The sequence below is a fragment of the Schistocerca serialis genome, chromosome 7 (assembly GCF_023864345.2).
Source record: "Schistocerca serialis cubense isolate TAMUIC-IGC-003099 chromosome 7, iqSchSeri2.2, whole genome shotgun sequence".
Classification (NCBI taxonomy): domain Eukaryota; kingdom Metazoa; phylum Arthropoda; class Insecta; order Orthoptera; family Acrididae; genus Schistocerca; species Schistocerca serialis.
In genome coordinates this window covers 418324508-418334546 of record NC_064644.1, presented here as the reverse complement: position 1 = coordinate 418334546, position 10039 = coordinate 418324508, and the positions used below count along the sequence as shown (strand labels likewise).

Below are 10039 nucleotides of genomic sequence, written 5' to 3'. Positions count from 1 at the left end.
TGGAGCAACCACTGACACAATGCGACCATTGGTGCAAAATCACTCACAGGCAATGCATGGACTCGTTGTGGGTGATATGGGTGTAATTGTTGTTCGTGGAGTACTCGCCACAGGCTAGTACTGCAGCACCCATTTCACGCGCAATGCAACGAGTACTTGTACCGGGGACCGCTGCAACACATTTCAGCACCTCCTCTTCAAACACGGGTGTGCGACTGGTTCTCACGTTGCCAGGTCGTCTCCCGCATTCGTCGATCGAGAGAAAGACTCGTCGTGACGGATGATGCCGGTCAGGAAATCGTTCCCTGTACAGCCTTTCAGCAGCGAGTGCATTTCAGCGTACGCTACTTCCCCATACACATGTCAGGGACTTCTGCGAAACTGTACCGGTACTGCTCCATCATATTGTACTGTGCGTCTCTGAATGGCACTGAGAAGCGAATTGGCACTTCTGTCACGTTGAACGATTCTCTTCAGCCGTCGTCCCTCCCGTTCTTGCTAGATCTTTTTCCGGCCACAGCGATGTCTGAGATTTGATCTTCTGACGGATTCCTGATATTCACGGTACACTCGTGAAACGGTCGTACCGGAAAATTCCCACTTCATCGCTACCTCGGAGATGCTGTGTCCCATCGCTCGTGCGCCGACTATAACACCACGTTCAAACCAACTTAAATATTGATAACCTGCCATTGTAGCAGCAGTAACCGATCTAACAACTACGCCACACACTTGTCTTATATAGGCATTGCCGACCGCAATGCCGTATTCTGCCTATTTACATATCTCTGTATTTAAATACGCATACCACTTTCTTTGGCGCTTCAGTGTATATGTTTAGTTATCAGCAAACCCAGGAGTTTCCTTTTCTTTTTTCCCACGTGATCCATGTGAGCCAGTCAACAGTCTATTTCGCAGATTTACTTCCACATCATGGATGCATGGTATCGCTACCACAAAGGAGGCAAGCGATTCGTGCCATCGGAAGTTAAAAGTTGATATGCGGGCGGAGTCTGTCGGCGCGCTCTGCTCTGTGGCTTGTCTTAAATGTTAGCCAGTCCAGAATCTTTTCGCTTTGAGTTGATGAATAGTACCTGTCCCGTTCAGGTGTGGTAGGGCTGTTGGTAAAATTTCGATATATCGATTGGTTTTACAAGTACACTACTGGCCATTAAAATTGCTATACCAAGAAGAAATGCAGATGATAAACGGGCATTCATTGGACAAATATATTATACTAGAACTGAATTGTAATTACATTTTCACGCGATTTGGGTGCATAGATCCTGAGATATCAGTACCCAGAACAACCACCTCTGGCCGCAATAACGGCCTTGATACGCCTGGGCATTGAGTCAAACAGAGCTTGGATGGCGTGTACAGGTACGGCTGTCCATGCAGCTTCAACACGATAGCACAGTTCATCAAGAGTAGTGACTGGCGTAGTGTGACGAGCCAGTTGCTCGGCCACCATTGACCAGACGTTTTCAATTGGTGAGAGATCTGGAGAATGTGCTGGCCAGGGCAGCAGTCGAACATTTTCTGTATCCAGAAAGGCCCGTACAGGACCTGCAACATGCTGTCGTGCATTATCCTCCTGAAACGTAGGGTTTCGCAGGGATCGAATGAAGGGTAGAGCCACGGGTCTTAACACATCTAAAATGTAACGTCCACTGTTCAAAGCGCCGTCAATGCGAACAAGAGGTGACGAGACGAGTAACCAATGGCACTCCATACCATCACGCCGGGTCACACGCCAGTATGGTGATGACGAATACACGCTTCCAATGTGCGTTCATTGCGATGTCGCCAAACACGGATGCGACCATCATGATGCTGTAAACAGAACCTGGATTCATCCGAAAAAATGACGTTTTGCCATTCGTGTACTCAGGTTCGTCGTTGAGTACACCATCGCAGGCGCTGTCTGTGATACAGCGTCAAGGGTAACCGCAACCATGGTCTCCGAGCTAATAGTCCATGCTGCTGCAAACGTCGTCGAACTGTTCGTGCAGATAGTTATTGTCTTGCAAACAGCCCCATCTGTTGACTCAGGGATCGAGACGTGGCTGCACGATCCGTTACAGCCATGCGGATAAGATGCCTGTCATCTCGATTGCTAGTGATACGAGGCCGTTGGGATCCAGCACAGCGTTCCGTATTACCCTCCTGAACCCACCGATTCCATATTCTGCTAACAGTCATTGGATCTCGACCAACGCGAGCAGCAATGTCGCGATACGATAAACCGCAATCGCGATAGACTACAATCCGACCTTTATCAAAGTCGGAAACGTGATGGTACGCATTTCTCCTCCTTGCACGAGGCATCACACTAGCGTTTCACCAGGCAACGTCGGTCAATTGCTGTTTGTGTATGTAATCGGTTGGAAACTTTCCTCATGTCAGCAAGTTGTAGGTGTCGCCACCGGCGCCAACCTTGTGTGAATGCTCTGTAAAGCTAATCATTTGCATATCACAGCATCTTCTTCCTGTCGGTCAAATTTCGCGTCTGTAGCACGTCATCTTCGTGGTGTAGCAATTTTAATGGCCAGTAGTGTAGTATCGATATTTATGGGCTACACGTTTTTCCCCAATACATCGATATAATGATTTCAAAATGGCAATATCGAGGGCCGATATTTTCATTTTATATTTTTTCGCCATTTTCGGTGAATATTTGAAATTGTTATTTAGAGATTACAGAAGAACATAATTTTACTTTCCTTATGTGAAGGAGTCTTACTACATTTTGAGCTTCCATTACGTCCAATCTTTCTCTTTGACTATCTGAATCAGGTATATGTGGCACAAAGAGGAAGTCCGATTGCACTGGGCGTGGCGGTGTGAATGGAATAACAAGATTTCCGATGTGAAGAAATAGCACAACAGCTGCGTTAAAAAACAATTTGTAACACAACTAGTATGCTATTTCGTCACATCGGCATTCTTCAAAAACAACTGCAGAGTATGACGAACAAAAATCTAATTGACAAGACTGATCTTTGCGGTGGGCGGAGACGTGTGAGGGGGAATGCTGACGTAATCTGCGCTCGGCGCTACCAACAGAAACTGGAACGTTTAGCTTCACCACGCAATTCTGACACCACAACTGCTAGGTCACTGGCATTGGCAGAAACTTTTTAACTGGGAAGTCGCCGTGAAGTGTTCCGGACAAATCCGATATGTGACGAAGCCGAATGACGGACCCACCGGACACCTATCGTGTTACCTACATGCAGTTACCATTGTTAGCAAAGTGGTTATCCTTTCAAATCTTGCTCTAAGGTGGATAAGCACGCTGCTAGCTTGCTGATGTATAGAATATCTAATAATAAATCAATATTTAAATATACAGCTCTAAAACCGGCAGTATATTTACCATGTGCAGCTGATATTTTCATAGGGCAGTAGGTCGATATGTCCGCCCAGATATTGAGTGGTCAGCGCGGCGGTCTGTCATGCCAAGGGGCCCGGGTTCGATTCCCGGCTGGGTCGGAAACTTTCTGCGCTCAGGGACTGAGTGTTGTGTGGTCCTCATTAACATTTCATCATCATCAGTGGACGGCAACGGGAAACCACCACTGGAATCACTTTCCTAGACGCTCATGTGGTGGACCTATCTGACGAGGCTTCCCCTATGACAAGACCTGCCGTAAGGCAGAACACAAAAAGTTAAAGCACCAACGGCCTTGCCGCAGTGTTAACACCGGTTCCCGTCAGATCACCGAAGTTAAGCGCTGTCGGGCTGGGCTAGCACTTGGATGGGTGACCATCCGGTCTGCTGAGCGCTGTTGGCAAGCGCGGTTCACCCAGCCCTTGTGAGGCAAACTGAGGAGCTACTTGACTGATAAGTAGCGGCTCCGGGAGAGCTGTGTGCTGACCACATGCCCCTCCATATCCGCATCCCGTGACGCCTGTAGGCTAAGGATGATACGGCGGCCGGTCGGTACCGTTGGGCCTTCATGGCCTGTTCCGGAGGAGTTTAGGTCGCTATCCTTTTCGTCGCTATATCGACACTTTCTTCGATGTTGGATGGCAAGCAATGATACTTATTTAAATATCGATGTATCGGATTCCCGATATTTTTAAAAATATCAACAGTCCTAGTGTGGGGCCTGTACTGGGAGAGGGTGTGCTCTGTATCCAATGTCACACCGAACTTTAGATGGGGCCGGCCGGTGTAGCCTCGGTGTGTGGTGGCGTTCATGCTTCAAAGCAAAAGTAATTTGGTGGTTTCAGTTTGTATCAATGGAGGCGTCGGCTAAATCCTGTCTTCACCGTTGTCGAGTACTCACATGGATGGAGATATGGCTCACCTATTTGTGGAGGTTACAGCGCTGCATTTGAAAACGGTGAGCATCGACCAGTTTGCATGTAATCGATTTCTTGCCTTCGCCGTGAGATAACTGGTTGAAAGTTCTGCTCTTCCTTAACGTCGTCAGTTCAAATGGTTCAGAGCACTAAGGGACTTAACTTCTGAGGTCATCAGTCCCCTAGAACTTAGAACTACTTAAACCTAACTAACCTAAGGACATCACACACATCCAAGCCCGAGGCAGGATTCGAACCTGCGGGGTAGCAGTCGCGCGGTTCCGGACTGAAGCGCCTAGAACCGCTCGGTCACAACGGCCGGCTAACGTCACCAGTGTTACGCTTCAATAGTAATGAACTGTTAGGAACTTACTTCCGTGCAATGTTACGGCATCTTTCTTTGCTGCTTGTGCAGCGTTACTGGTTTTCGAAAATAATATTATCCCTTTTGAGATCATAAAGTGGCAGTGCCAAGTTGCGTGCAGCTTTATCAAAAAACCTTCAAAGTGTGTGAATTCCTAAGGGACCAAACTGCTGAGGTCATCGGTCCCTAGACTTACACACTACTTAAACTAACTTACGCTAAGAACAACACACAAACACCCATGCCCGAGGGAGGACTCGAACCTCCGGCGGGAAGGTCTGCGCAATCCGTGACATGGCGCCTCTAACCACGTGGCCACTCGGAGCGGCGCAGCTTTATCGGTCTGTTATTAATTTTAAACATATTCTGGCCCATTTAATTCATAATTGTGCCTACTCGTAATTTGTTTGAGAACAGAGGCGTTAACATTTAATGTCCCTGTTTAAAAATTTACATCTGCGCCGTTAATTTTAACTGCTGCACTCAGCGGCCTGGTTTTCAATTTTATTTGTTTTATAGACAATTCTTTTAATCTCGTTCTCATCTAGGCACGTTTGGGCAATCTGTGTGTTTTATCACGTTTAAGTGGTGTTAATTATTTATATATGTGTTGGATAACAGCCGCATATAGTCCCGAGCTTGCGTGGATTTTCTTTTACAGGGTGTTTTATATTAACTCAATGGTTTACTGAAATATTTCATGTGTAGTAATCTTTTTATTTCATCTGTGTTTTAGAAATTCCTGTCCACACTGCTGCAAACGGTTGTGTAAAGCTGATATCACGCGGCCGGCGGCGCTCAGTGAGGGCCTGTAGCTGGATACTTCCACGACTAGAATCTTTTGTTGAATACTCTGCTGAAGGTTTACTTCATGAATTTACTTTTTTCATTAATTTTATGTAATTTCTGAATTCAAAGTTCGCTTCCATTAGTGGTCTCTTTAAGCACCTTACACTACCTAGCCTGAGCATACATTGCAGGGATCCTTTCCTGATTAATTTTGTGTTTCTCCTTATGTATCTCCTCTTAACATTAAGTAATTTTGTTGTGCCTGGGATTAAATAAAGTAATTTTGTTAGAGTAAGATAGTCAAGGCACAACGTAAGGCCATTCTAAATTTTAAAGTAGATCGACCACAGCTTACCATCAATATTGTACAGTGTATTAGCACATTGCTTAAAGTAAGAACACGTTCAAACTTCCTGGCGTATTAAACCTGTTTACCGGACCGAGACTCGAAATCGGGACCGCCGCACGGGATTAGCCGAGCGGTCTGAGGCGCTGCAGTCATGGACTGTCCGGCTGGTCCCGGCGGAGGTTCGAGTCCTCCCTCGGGCATGGGTGTGTGTGTTTGTCCTTAGGATAATTTAGCTTAAGTAGTGTGTAAGCTTAGGGACTGATGACCGTAGCAGTTAAGTCCCATAAGATTTCACACACATTTGAACATTTTTTCGAAATCGGGACCTTTGCCTCTCGCGGGCAAATGCTCTACCATCTGAGCTACCTAAGCACGACTCACGCCCCGTCCTCACAGCTTTACTTCTGCCAGTAGCTCGTCTCCTACCCGTCCCGAGTTCGAGTCTCGGTCCGGCACACAATTTTAATCTGTCAGGAAGTTTCATATCAGCGCACACTCCGCTGCAGAATGAAAATCTCATTCTGGAAACATCCCCCAGGCTGTGGCTAAGCCATGTCTCTGCAATATCCTTTCTTTCAGGAGTGGTAGTTCTACAAGTTTCGCAGGAGAGCTTCTGTGAAGTTTGGAAAGTAGGAGACGAGGTACTGGAGGAAGTAAAACTGTGAGGACGTGGCGTGAGTCGTGCTTGGGTAGCTCAGTTGGTAGAGCACTTGCCCGCGAAAGGCAAAGGTCCCGAGTTCGAGTCTCGGTCCGGCACACATATTTAATCCGCCAGGAAGTTTCATATCAGCGCACACTCCGCTGCAGAGTGAAAATCTCATTCTAAGAACACGTTGCCTGAACACTGTTCCAAATCAGAAAGCATGGAATGAATAATTCAATGGTTCAACTGGCTCTGAGCACTATGGGACTCAACTGCTGAGGTCATAAGTCCCCTAGAACTTAGAACTACTTAAACCTAACTAACCTAAGGACAACACACACATCCATGCCCGAGGTAGGATTCGAACCTGCGACCGTAGCGGTCGCACGGTTCCAGACTGTAGCGCCTTGAAACGCTCGGCGACTGAATAATTAATCCGCTTTTCTGGGAAAACACAAATGCACCACAAAATCCCAACACCAAGAAGTGGTTGTGCCACACAGATGTGTTTTTACGCCTGAAAGATAATGTCTATTCAGATTTCGCGCCAGTCGCATTAGAGTGATGCTAGTAACGCAACCATGAGCATGCAAATCTGGTTTTCTTTAAATACGTGCTATAATGGGCACGAGCATCAGTTCCCTTCGAGACTGAACGTGGTGAGTTGATGTTAGTCAAAAATGCCTTTAAAGCAACAAAGACGCCATTGTCAGCACCTCAATGACTTTGAACGAGGTCATGTAATACAGCTACGAGAAACTGGAAGTTCCATCTGCGACACTACTGAAAGACTAGGCAGGAATTTAGCCACTGTACATCATTGCTTTCAGCGGTGATCACAAGAATGTAAGGGCGCAAAAAGACCAGGCTTCGGACGGCCACGTGGCACTACGAGAGGGAAGACCATCGTTTTCAGTGTATGGCTCTGGAGCATCGTAATGCATCTGCGGCAGCAACTTGACCCGCAATTGGCGCCGAACTGACACAAAGAACGGTATATATGAAGACAGTAACTGTTCTCGAAAGAACAGAATACTGTTGATGACCCTGCAGCTTTTTCCTGAAATAAATTGTGGACAGTTGGGAATGTGAGTCTCATGGGAAGCGTGCGAGGGATAAGTCCCTGCAGTCGCGCTATTCATCTGTGTCCTCGGTGGCTCAGATGGATAGAGCGTCTGCCATGTAAGCAGGAGATCCCGGGTTCGAGTCACGGTCGGGGCACACATTTTCAGCTGTCCACACCGAGGCATATCAACAACACCTGTCGGCAGCTGAGGGTTTCAGTTAGTGAGCATTTATTACAAAGAACGGTTTCTTTGAAGGACAGCTACGAGCCAGACGCTCTGTTCCGTACATTCCACTGACCCCAAATCAGCGCCGTTTGCGACTTCAGTGGTGTCAAGCTAAAGTTCACTGGAAGGCAGAATGCAGGTCTGTTGTGTTTTCTGACAAAAGCTGGTTCTGCCTCGGTGCCAGTGATGGCCGTGTGTTGGTTGGAAGGCTACAGGCCCATACCGTTAAAGTCGATATGCAGCAGGATTTTGGAACGTATATTGTGTTCAGACATTATGAATTACCTCGAAGAAAACTGTCTATTGACACACAGTCAACACGAGTTTAGAAAACATCGTTCCTCTGAAACACAACTAGCTCTTTCTTCACATGAAGTGTTGAGTGCTGTTGACAAGAGATTTCAGATCGATTCGGTATTTCTGGACTTCCGGAAGGCTTAGTAAAATTGCGTGCTTATGGAATATCGTCTCAGTTATGTGACTGGATTTGCGATTTCCTGTCAGAGAGGTCACAGTTCGTAGTAACTGACGGAAAGTCATCAAGTAAAACAGAAGTGATTTCAGGCGTTCCCCAAGGTAGTGTTATAGGCCCTTTGCTGTTCCTTATCTATATAAACGATTTGGGAGACCATCTGAGCAGCCGTTTCGATTGTTTGCTGATGACGTTGTCGTTCAAAAATTGGTTCAAATGGCTCTGAGCACTATGGGACTTAACTTCTCTGGTCATCAGTCCCCTAGAACTTAGAACTAGGCCTACTTAAACCTAACTAACCTAAGGACATCACACACATCCATGCCCGAGGCAGGATTCGAACCTGCGACCGTAGCGGTCGCGCGGTTCCAAACTGTAGCGCCTAGAGCCGCTCGGCCACTTCGGGCGGCCCGCTGTCGTTTATCGACTAATAAAGTCATCAGAAGATCAAAACTAACTGCAAAATGATTTAGAAGAAATATCGGAATGGTGCGGAAAGTGGGAGTTGACCCTAAATAACGAAAAGTGTGAGGTCATCCATATGAGTGCTAAAAGTAACTCAAACTTCGGTTACACGATAAATCAGTCTAATCTAAAAGCCGTAAATTCAACTAAATACCTAGGTATTACAATTACGAACAACTTAAATTAGAAGGAACACATAGAAAATGTTTTGGGGAAGGCTAACCAAAGACTGCGTTTTATTGGCACGACACTTAGAAAATGTAACAGACCTACTAAGGAGACAGCCTAAACTACGCTTGTCCGTCCTCTTTTCGAATACTACTGCGCGGTGTGGGATCCTTACCAGATATAACTGACGGAGTACATCGAAAAAGTTCAAAGAAAGGCAGCACGTTTTGTATTATCGCGAAATATGGGAGAGAGTGTCACAGAAATGATACAGGATTTGGGCTGGACATCATTAAAAGAAAGGCGTTTTTCGTTGCGACGGCATCTTCTCACGAAATTCCAATCACCAACTTTCACTTCCGAATGCGAAAATATTTTGTTGACACTGGCCTACATAGGGCGGAACGACCACCACGATAAAATAAGGGAAATCAGAGCTCGTACCGAAAGATATAGGTGTTCATTCTTTCCGCGCGCTATGCAGGATTGGGTTAACAGAGAATTGTGAAGGTGGTTCGACGAACCCTCTGCCAGGCACTTAAATGTGATTTGCAGACTATCCATGTAGATGCAGATGAGAAGGAGTCCAGTTGTGGCCCAGCAAGCAACCTATCTGCGTGCTAGACAAACTGGACTTACACATGGAGTTATGGTCTAGGGTGCGATTTCATAAGACAGCAAAAGCACACCCGTCGTCACCCCATTCACCCTGACTGCAAAGCTGCACGTCAGTCTGGTGATTCGATCTGTTGTGGTATCATTCATGATCAGCATTCCACAAGATGTTTTCCAACAGGATAACGCTCGCTCATTTTTGCAACCCACCATTCTATACATTCTATGCGCGATCACCAGATCTGTCTCCAATCGAGCATCATTGGACGGCAATTCCAGCGTCATTCAAAAACAGCATAAACCATCCCTGCATTGATCGACCAAGTGCAATTAAGCGCAGAAATCCCATCCCACAAACTGACATCCGACACCTGTACAACACAATGCATTTGCATCGGACAGCCTGGCGGCTACACCAGTTACTGATGTCCCAACATTTCACATTTGCAATGGCTTACCTCGCGCTTACATTAACCTGTAATCTTGCAATGTTAATCACTTAAATATGTTACTAGACAAATGTACGAGGGTGAGTCAAATGGAAACCTTAAATTTGTAATAACAAAAA

General features: G+C 46.3%; 1 pseudogene; it reads left to right on the top strand.

Annotated features, from left to right (window-relative positions):
• Positions 1-3682: 3682 nt before the first annotated feature.
• LOC126413389 (5S ribosomal RNA) lies at positions 3683-3800 on the top strand (annotated as a pseudogene).
• Positions 3801-10039: the final 6239 nt, after the last annotated feature.